Source organism: Dipodomys spectabilis, unplaced genomic scaffold (genome assembly GCF_019054845.1).
Source record: "Dipodomys spectabilis isolate Male_0828 unplaced genomic scaffold, ASM1905484v1 ptg000589l, whole genome shotgun sequence".
Lineage (NCBI taxonomy): Eukaryota > Metazoa > Chordata > Mammalia > Rodentia > Heteromyidae > Dipodomys > Dipodomys spectabilis.
In genome coordinates, this window is record NW_024871266.1 from 992,754 (window position 1) to 1,003,678 (window position 10,925).

General features: G+C 46.3%; 1 long non-coding RNA gene across 1 annotated transcript; it reads right to left on the bottom strand.

Moving 5' to 3' along the window:
- Positions 1 to 1,863: 1,863 nt before the first annotated feature.
- LOC122100614 lies at positions 1,864 to 8,236 on the bottom strand. The gene is made up of 3 exons (XR_006146212.1): positions 8,141 to 8,236; positions 6,930 to 6,931; positions 1,864 to 1,875 (listed from the first exon to the last, which is right to left on the bottom strand). It is a non-coding gene; the product is annotated as an uncharacterized LOC122100614 (long non-coding RNA).
- Between the last annotated feature and the right edge of the window lie 2,689 nt (positions 8,237 to 10,925).

Consider the following 10,925-nt stretch of genomic DNA (forward strand, 5'->3'; position numbering starts at 1 on the left):
TCAGTGTTAGAGTGCTTGCCTTTCATGCGTGAGACCCTGGGTTGGATTCCTTAGCACCACATAACCAGAAAAAAAGCCAGAAGTGGTGATGTGGCTCAAGTGGTAGAGTATTCACCTTGATCTGAAGAGCTGAGGGACAGCACCGAAGCCTAGAGTTCAGGCCCACGTTGGACCAAAAAAAAAAAAAAAGACAAACTCTTATTACAAAGCCCAGGCTGCATCCTACAACCCTCCTGCTCAACCCCAAGTTTTAAGATTACAGGTATGGATAACTACACTTAGCTGGAACAGTTTTCTGGTAATACTGGGATTTAAAAAAAACTCAGCCCATTAAGCTTTCTAGGCTTGTGCTGCATCAATTAAACCATACACCTAACCCAGGGCTCCAACTTTTGAAAGCCCTTTGGGGATTCCTTCAGTGACACCCAGGTACATACACCCCCGGGGAAGGCAAACACGGAATTTTGGGCTCTATTACACTTGCTCACTTAACTCAGGCCCTCCTAGAGACATTGCCAGAAGACTTAGTGAAGCCACTGGTTTACAGTAGAAATTCCCCATAGGAGAGAACACTGGGAATTTTTAGAGGCACTTCTGTTTGACACAGAAGAGCAGTAGCCTGTGCTTGTGCCTGTGACTGACACATGTTAGGTAGAAGCTGAACACCCCAGAGTTCACAAGCAAATTCACAGAAGCCACAGACCAATATAACAGTGGGAGCTGAGGCCCTTGTGGGCCAGCAGCCAGCATCTACTCCATCCCTCCTCCTATGCATGATCTTTGTTTCTTCAGTCCAACTACATTGAACACATCTCCGCCTCTCTCACTGTTATCCAGGGGATCCTAATTCTAACTTTCACCTTCACCAACCTTCAGCTGCCACTTCCATGCCAAGTCTAAACCTCTGGCAGAGTAAGGTAGACCTACCCCATAGGGATGACAGGTGTGTCAGGGGCCCAGGCACATCCACTCCACCTTTCAAGAGCACCGACTGTATCCCAAAGAAATTTCACTTTCTTTCTCTTTACACATGCCAAAGCATGATAAACTATGTGCTTCCACCTCCACCTCAAGGGGTCTTTAATGAGGAAGAACAAGGAAGAATGAAGGAGAAGAGAAATGGAAGAAGGCAAGACACTCATTCACACTTGGAGCCCAGCTTCCCCAGCCTTGTCCTCTGTTTCTCACTGCCACTCAGGGAGCTCCATGGAAAAAGGAACAATAATATCTGGAAAGGACACTGCCAAAGCCAGGCATCCGATGGACAGTATACAGCCAAAGCCAGGCAGCCGACAGGATACAGCCAAAGCCAGGCACCAGGCCAACAGCCCTGTGGTCATGAGAGCCCCTCTCTGATACAGCACTACGTCTCTGGTGCCAACTTGCAGATTGCATACAATGAACAATGAAGAACAACACAGTTTAATTCAGGTTCCAGAATCCCCTGCCTCTACCAGCTAGGCCACAAATCCTCAGATATTTGCATCAACTAAAGACTTTTTAAGATAAAGTTTGCCAATTTCTTAAGTGACCAGTAATCACACAACTGTCAACTATCACTCATAGAAATGGTTTAACACCAAAAAGAATATAGAGGACTTCTCCTCAGAAGACAGGGCTTGTCAAGAAGGGTAGTTTACAATACAGAGCTCTAAGGAACACTTACTCCATCACTAATCAGGCCAGTTCACAGAAACCTCTTCTGTTCCCTTGCTCATCTGCTTTAGGACGTCACTGCAGAATGGCTCCAGACATGGAGGGGAAGGTGATAGGAAGAGGAGCTGAAGGCAAAGCCAAGGAGAGGTATGGTACAGTAGTCAGTGCAGTGGTACCCAGGACAGTGGAGGACCCCTCCCCTCCTACAGGCCCAGTGACCTAGTCTCAACTGGGACTGAGCCCACACACCCCAACCCCAGCCCTAGAATCTGGACTCCTCCAGAAGGCCTGCCCACTTTGTAAGCATTCCCAAGAACTTGAAGTTAAACAGAACTCAAGTCAGGGCAAATGTATAGTTGGAATCACTGCACAGTACACAAATGGCCCCCATATGTTGATGCAGTGAAATGCCCAGTACTGCTTCTCCGCCCTGATTTCTCACAGTGCTGATGGAAACCTATGCTTACAAAATATCCTCCTCATGAAAGAGGAAGACACACTGATGCTCTTCCTCTCAGTCTCTCCAAGAACGTCATCAGCATCCACTAGTCCATGTGTGGGAGCACAATGTTGAGCATTCAACCAGGAGGAGAGCAGTCACTAGGAGAGGATATGCACCAGGAGGAGAGCACTCACTCACCAGGAAATGAGCACTCATGAGGAAAAGAGCACTCACCAGGGTGAGGAAACCTTTGTTACAAAGATATACAGCATTCCCTGGCCTCCTACAATCACCCCAAATATGTCAGTATACCAGGATGAAATCTGGAGGACAGATAGCTGTCTCAATGACATAGGATGGGAACAAGCCCTACTTAGGCCAAAGTGTCTCCCTAGACATCACCCTTAACAGTCTATCCCTCCGGGCTGCTTACCTGAGCTATTCAGGACTTGACCAGGTCTCTCTGTGCCCAGGTATCTACCCAGACACCTCACAGGGCACACACAGTTCACATGCCTGTTCTGCTGCTACTGCATCTGTAGAGAACCTGGAACAGAAGTGGAAAAGTCCTTCCATTATCTAAAAAATGAAGTTCAAATTCCTCATGCTGGAAAAGATGGTAGTGTTTCTCCCCAAGTCTTCCGTGGCCAACATCCTTCTGGAAGGCAAAGAAAAATCAGAGCCAACCTCCCACACCCCATCAAATGTCTCAGACAGTAGATTTTTGAATAACCTCTTCCCCTAAATGCCCTCTGAGCCCACAGGCACAATCTCCACAGTTATTTGAGCCAGAATTGTCAGTTTCCAAAGGGAAATGAGGCATACAAGCATATCACCAAGTCCATGTGAGAGCCGGCCTGCATGCAAGCACAAAACGGGCCATAAGAAGAGATGGTCAGGGCTGGGAAGGTGGCTTAGTGGCAGAGCGCTTGCCTTGCATGCATGAGGCCCTGGGTCCGATTTCTCAGCACCACATAAGCAAAAAAAAAAAAAAAAAGAAGAAGAGGTGGTCAGCAACCTGGAACAAACCCCACAGGATCATCCACAACAAGTATGGCCTCTGGAAGTCAGAAACAAGGCATGTAAGGGCAGGATAAGGGCCATGGTTAAACATGAACAACAGCCAGTCCACCACTCCTTCTGACTTACAGCTACACATCCATGATCAACAAGCCTCACAAGAACTAAACCTCAGATGAAGATTAAGGACATTCCAGCACACAGGGAAGTCTTCAAGATTCAAGGATATGTACACTGAAATGTTTCTAATCCAAGAAAGAGAATTAGAACAACGATCAAAGCAAAGGAATTCATACTGCTGACGCACTGAATGGCATTACCACTTAAATGGTATTACATCCTAAAAATGGCCACAACAAATAATAATTGACACAAGGATCAATCTTCCCAAGAAAAGTGATTTTTGTTATTGCTGTTTAGTCAAAGGCAATCTTGTATGCCTAATTTATGGCTCTGTGTTAACAGAAATGGAAAAAGCCAATCTGGGGCATAATTCAAGCTAAAAGCAGGCTAAACAGAGGTAGAAGTAGAGAACAAAGAACAGAGGTAAGGTCAGATGTATAAGGTCTTGCAGCCATTGTAGGATCTGGTCATTCCTTCCTGCTATCTTTGATAAATCAATGAAAACATTCAGAAGGCAAAAGAAGGTAGGCTAACCAGCAAGCTTAGAGTAAAATACAAAGAATCTTGCCCTAAAATCTTCTTTCACCAGGATATTTCAAAAGATTTTAAAAATTGGACTACTTTGAGTAAGATAGCTCATTCCTGTAATCTCACGTCTTTGGGAGACATAGGTAGAAGGAAGGGGGAAGTGAGAACCTATCAGAAAAATAAAGCAGAAAGAGCCAAGGTGGGAGTTGTGGCTCAGAGGTTGAAGTACCTGTATACCAAGGGCAATGCTCTGGGTTCAAACCCCAGTACTCCAAAAAATTAGAATAAATAAGCCAGGCACCCCATAATCCAAGCACTCAGGAAGAAGAGGCAGGAGGACAGCTAGTCCAAAGTCCAGCCTAAGGCACACAGCAAGAACTGTTCTCAAGATAGTTAAGAGAATAATGTGTTTATCTCTGAATTCCCCATTTAACAAGGGCTTTAGCATCAGTTCCCCATACACAGCACAAAAAAAAAAAATGAGAGGAGAAGAGAGGATGGCCACATTAATGAATACATGTATGTGGCCAGAGGCAACGGAACTCTGTCACCCTGCCCCCCACTTCTAAGCCTAAATCCATTCAATTGTCAAGACAGGATGGGAACCACATTTACAGTCCTCCTCTTCTACACAATGTTGACACCTTCCTAGGGTAACCTACCAGAACATAACAATATATGTTCAACTCCTGGGAACCTGATCCCTCCAGTCTAGCAACGAGGTGCCAGGGCAGGCTGCGCATGCACATCAACTCACATATCTTGTGGCTGCTCCTGTCCACTGCCAACTACCCAAGGCATTTCCTCAGCAGCACACTGGGAGTTAGGCACACTGCCCCCCTAATGTAGCACAGAAATGAGCCCAGTGTAGCAATGACCTCAGGAGGAAAGTGAGTTCAAGGATGGCCTGGGATTGATTGAGACACTGTCTCATTTCTCAAAAAAAAAAATGTCTTTCAGAGAAGATATGGCCAGGAAGCCTGCCACAGCCTGGCCACACCAATACCGTCATGAGTCTACCTACTTGAGAGAAGCTCCCAGTGGGCCACCTTGAACCCCAAGGGAACTCCTTCAAGGTGGAGTGCACAGCTCAGAACATGCTGAGCCTCTAATGGGGGTAATGCAAATGGCAGCGTGTCTGAGCAGACCAGGTCTAGGGGCTGAGGTCCGGACATGGTCTGGGTGAGGGGCCAAGAGCCAGCTGGCTGAGGCTGGGAAAACCCCAAAGCGAGGGGCCAAAGTCTGCCAGGCCTGGTTTTAGGGAGGTCAGGGGCCAAGGGCCAGAAAGATACTCAAGGCAACCTAGGCAGAGGGGCTGGGATCCAGATAGGGTCTTGGGCCACCCAGGGTGAGTGGCCCAGGGCTGGCTGGCAGGATCTGCAGGCATCTCGAGATGAGTGAACAACAGGGGCCAACAGGGGTCCCCAGGCAGCTGGGCTGAGGGGCTGAGGGCCAGTCTGGGGTCTCAGGCAGCTGGGACAAGGGGACAGGGTTCCCGGGAAATCTATGAGGAGGGGTGCAAGGCCAGTCGGATTCAGGAACAGCCATGCCAGGTCCCAAAGTCAGCCTCTTACTTTCCTTCCCAGGACCAGTACTCTACTGCAAGCACATGCCATGTTCTCCATGTATAGTCCACTGTGCATCAATACTCCACTGCATGTTCATGTCATGTTCTCCATGTACAGTCCACTCTGTGTAAATACTCCACTGTGTGCACAAGCCATGTTCTCCGGGTACAGTCCACTGTGTGTAAATATTCCACTGTGTGTACTTGCAGTGTTATTGGTGTACAGCACACTGGTGTAAATTCTCCACTACGGGCACAAATTGTGTTCCCTGTGTCAAGTCCATTGTGTGTAAATACTCCACTGTGTGCTCATGCCATGTTTTCTGTGTACAGCCCATGATGTGTCAATACTCCACTGTGTACACATTTCATATTCTCCGTGTACAGCCCATGGCATGTAAATACTCCATTGCAGTTACATGTGGTATTCTCTGTGTACAGTCATCCGCCAAGGAGTCCTTAGGATGCTTCCAGCTACATTGATTATGCTGAACAATGTTGTACGAACATAGGTGTGTCTGTCCCAGCCTTCTACTGTTGGTATTCACTTGGGAGATAGAGGTGCATAACATCTCCCTGAACCGCCATTTGTGGAACAAGCCTCTGCTCTGTAAACCTCTGGGACACTCTACACACATCACCTCTTGGAATCTAGCACAATCAGAGAAGTTTCTCTTTAAGTATTTATCCCACTTATTTACTGGGCAGTTGTTTCTTTGAAGATTTGTTGTTTGGGGATTTAATTTTTTGAGTTCCATGTATATTTTAGATATGAGATCCTTGTCTCTTGTAAGGATAGTGAAGATCTTCTCCCAATCCGTGGGTTTTCTATTAAGCTTGATAGCTATGTCTTTTGCCATTCAGAAGCTCTGCAATTTCATGTAATCCCATTTGTTGAACCTTTCTTTGATTTGTTGGGTTTCTGGGTCTCTATTAAGAAAATTTCGGCCTGTGTCAAGGAGTTCTAGGGTTTCTCCTATTCCATTCTGTAATGTTTTCGGGTTGTCTGCTTTGACTCCTAGGTCTTTGATCCATTTGGAGTTGATTCTGGTGCAGGGAGATATATAAGGATCTAGCTTTAGTTTTCTACAAGTAGTTAACCAATTTTGCCAGCACCATTTACTGAAGAGACTGTCTTTCTTCCATTCGATTTTTTTAGCTCCCTTATCGAAGATTAGATGGCTGTAGGTCTGACGGTTCATTTCTGGGTTTTCAATTCTATTCCATTGGTCCTGAGGTCTGTTCTTGTGCCAGTACCAAGCTGTTTTGATTACTATGGCTTTGTAGTAGAGTTTGAAAATTGGTATTGACATTCCTCCAGCACTGTTCTTTCTTTTGAGGACCATTTTAGCTATTTGGGGTCTTTTATTGTTCCATATGAATTTTTGGAATTGCCTCTTCTATTTCCTGGAAAAATGAGGATAGCATATTGGCAGGTATCACATCGAACTTGTAGACAGCTTTGGCAAGTATTGCCATTTTTACGATAATGATCTTTCCAATCCAGGAGCATGTGAGTTTTTGCCACTTTCTAAGTTCTGTTTTGATTTCCTTTTTCAAGTTTTTAAAGTTTTCATCATATAGGTCCTTCACTTCTTTGGTTAATTCCTAGGTATTTTATTTTTTGTGGGACTATTACGAATGGAGCTGCTTTCCTAATTTCAGCCTCAGCTTTCTCATTGTTGGCATACAGAAAAGCCATTGATTTTTGAGGGTTAATTTTATACCCTGCTACTTTGACAAAGTTTTGAATCAGTTTGAGTAATTAGGGAGTGGAGTCTGTGGGATACTTTAAACACAAGATCATGTGGATGGCCAAGACACATGAAGAAATGCTCAATCTCCATAGCCATAAAAGAAATGCAAATCAAAACAACATTGAGATACCACCTCACCCCAGTTAGAATGGCTATAGTCAAGAACTCTAATAACAACAGATGCTGGAAGGGATGTGGACAGAAAGGAACCTTACTGCATTATTGGAGGGAGGGAGTGTAAACTTGTTCAACCACTTTGGAAAGCTGTATGGAGGTCCCTCAAAAGACTCCACACAGAACTCCCCTATGACCCAGCAATCCCACGTTTGGGCATTTACCCAAATTATCTCAAACAAGGCCACACTAAAGCTACGAGCACGACTATGTTTAGTGCAGCATTATTTACATAGCTAAGATATGGAACCAAAGCATATGCCCCTCAGTAGATGAATGGATCAACAAAATGTGGTAGATATACACAATGGAATTCTAAGCCACTTGAGCAACAAGCTGAGTTGTTTGTTGACTTTGCTGTTTTTCCCTGGTTATTACAATAAAGGGGACATGCATTGGCAGATCCTAAGACAGGCAGAGCTGGTACTCAATCTTCACAGGGCAGCTTTTTATCTTACCTACAACATTCCTTGCAAACCCAGGATCTTTTGTTACCCCCTACTGACCTCATGCTCACTCGCTCCACATTTTTAATGTTGCTAGTGAGAGAGTGAAATAAAGGAAAACTAGAGGACCAACATGTTCATGTCTCAAGAACCCTGGTATAGAGCTCAGAACCAGATTGCACAGTTCAGCCAGGCATCAACATGCCACCTCACTAGGGGGCAGCAGATGAACTGCACAGGGAATCTTAGCAAATGAAATAATAAACTGGGTCCCAGTAGTAAAAGGGGCACTCTCTGCTCACAGTAGCACTGTCAGTGTAAGGCAGAGAGATAGGGATTTTATGGAAAGGGGCAGTAAGTGTTGCTGCTAGGCAGAGCGAAGGCCCAGCTTGCTTTGTCTTTTCTTCTTCCAGTTGGGGCTGACTACCCCCCAAATGCACCCCCTGGCCCTCTTCCCACCCTGTGCCCTTGGGCTCATAAATTCCTTCCCAAGAGTATTTTCAGGATATAGAGTTCAGGATGCACCTGCTGTGTGTGTGTGTCATTATGTCTCCCTAAGACATACTAACATTTTGGTGGTTACAAAGGAATAATTGATGTCCTCATTGATGTTATTATAATCCAGTAGTTCCAACCAGGAGTACTTCCTTTGTTCCCTCAGGATGCATTAGGCAAGATGCAATCACTTTTGATTGTCACGGACTTGTGGGAGGAGGGGAGCTGCTGGATTATCTTGAAGTCTGAGACAATGCTCATCATTTCCATTAGATGCAGTCAGACATTGGACTTTGAATAAAGAGTATTCTGAAAGTACAAACAACATAAAAAGAGAAATGTACTCATTCTGTTTCCCATGTAACTGCAACCCTTGCCTACAGTATTAAAAAAAAAGTTCATCATGCACTGTAGCAGGTGAAGCACTGGTTTGGAAGGACAGAAACATTGCAGGCTCCAAGCCCATAACCCAGGGTGATGCAGTCTATAGTCTGGAAGGGAGGCCAGAAATACTCTGTGTATGGCCTTCCTTCTCCTGGGGCCACAATGTAACAGGAAGAGGCAAAAGTGTGTACCTCAAACTTGGGTATGCAGTTACAATCACATAATCCCAAAAATCCACCCGGGGATTGTTTCCCAGATATGAGGAAAAAGGCCCACCTGCCGCAAAATTGGGATATCTAGGATGACAGTACATTGGCCTAGAGGGAGGAACCATCAACATGGAAGACCACAAAGTGAAGAATAGGTAATTGAGCTCCCCCTCCGGGCAGTCTTACAAGCCCTGGTCTTCCTTCTCCTGGGTCTAATGCTGCACCTGCCTGGCAACTCTGGCATCATCTGCATGCATTCCACTTAACACATGTACACATGCATACAATCTCTCACCAGCAATTTGTTCCCTCAATGGTAGAGTGGAAGGGCAGCCACTATGTCAAGTCATGGGCATGAGAAATGTTGGTTGGAGAGGACAGTAGCATCCACAGTTCCAGTCCTATAAGCTTGGGCTACAGAGATCATAGTTGGTGGTGAAGTCAAGTGGGGGAGGAGAGAAACTCCAAGATCTGACCTCCCTTCTCTTGGTCCCCTAGAGCATCTCCAGGTAAATCTGGCATCATGTCTGTGTGTTCGTGTGAATGTGTACACAGGGGCACAACCCTTCACCCAAGATTAGTTACTAAGTAGGGGTGATGTGGCCCACTTACCTTGAAACAGGGGCATGTGGGATGGCACTGTCACCTGGGAAGACACAGACCAGAAAGATGGAAATGTACCAGGTGAGGATGAAGAGGTCCATGGCAGAACCTCTTTGTTCTAGTTAAAGCTGTAGTGGTTGGTGATTGTGGCAGCATCCCCAGCTCTTGTCCAATAATCCCCAGCTAAACAGACCACAGGTAAGAAAGGAGGTGGGGCAGATGTTATAGAAGCCTGGGAAGAGCAGCTGGGACCAAATTATCTTTAAAAAAGGCTGTTCTGAAATACCTCCCACAAGGGGAAGAGAAATGAAAAAGCAAGGAATGAAGGAGAGGGGCTCATGTACCTCATGGAGTTATCTGAGAATAGCTCACACAGCTGGGCCCACATTGAACAGTAAGGTCATGTGGTGAAGCTGAAGGTCCATCAGGTTCCCCCAGTGGCTGTTGCAGGCATAACACCGCTTGAGAGAGGGAGGCAAGGGCTACACCTTAGGCCCCATAAATGCCAGTGGACATGGGGAAAACAAAGAACCCAGAAGCTCTACAAGCCATAGCTTGGAGGAGATGAGGGGCAAACTCTGAGCCATGGTCTTCCTTCTCTGTGGCCACCACAACTGGATTCAGACCATTCTGGCACCACTTCTGTGTGTTGTGGATGGACACATGCACATCCTCTCACCTGAACATGTTTTCCCAAAGAAGAGGCTGAGCCAGGAGGTGGACATGGAAAAAAGGTGTTGGGTAGGGCAATAGGCTCAGAGATGAGTTGGGATAAGGGCAAGCAGGGAAAGGGCACCAGCTGGGAGGAGTTAGGCCCCACTTACCTTGATTCAGGGCTGTCCAGGGATGGTTCCTGCAGATGGGTCCAAACTGACCAGGAAAGTGGAGGTCCTCCATGGTAACGATGAAGAGACACCAATATTAGCTCCAGTACCAGCAGATGCAGTTGGAACTGAGCAACCAAGCATGCTACAAGGCCATAGGTGAAATTGTGGACAGGGAAGATTCTGATTCTCTGATTTCCTTCTCCAATGACTGTGGCCTTGGTTCAGTCCAATTGCATCATTTACCTATGTGCATGCCCACGCACATCCCGTCAGACAGGAGGGGCTTGGATGGAGAATGGGTGGGAGTGGGTGGCAGGGGAAGGAAGGGATGGGGACGGAATGGGGAAAGCAAAGGGTAGGGGAGGAACTGGGGTGAGGAAGCATAGTTTGGGGTGGGCAGGAGAAACAATTGGTTGTGGGAAGACGTGGAGGAGCAGATGGGTAAGTGCGTAGTGAAGAAGGGCACACTGGTGGAGAACCTAGCAATAGAAAGGGGGAGAAGAAGACGAGTTCAGCCCACTTAATATTTAAGAGCCCTGTCCCAGGGATGGCTCCTGCTGGGGGGGCAGAGGAAAGAATGGAGAATAGGGCAATGGAGAGTGGCAAGAGGACTGTGGGTCACTTACATTAAATCTGGGTCTTTGGTGATGGCTCCAACAGTTAACTCCACAGTGGCATTGAAAGTGGAATTCCG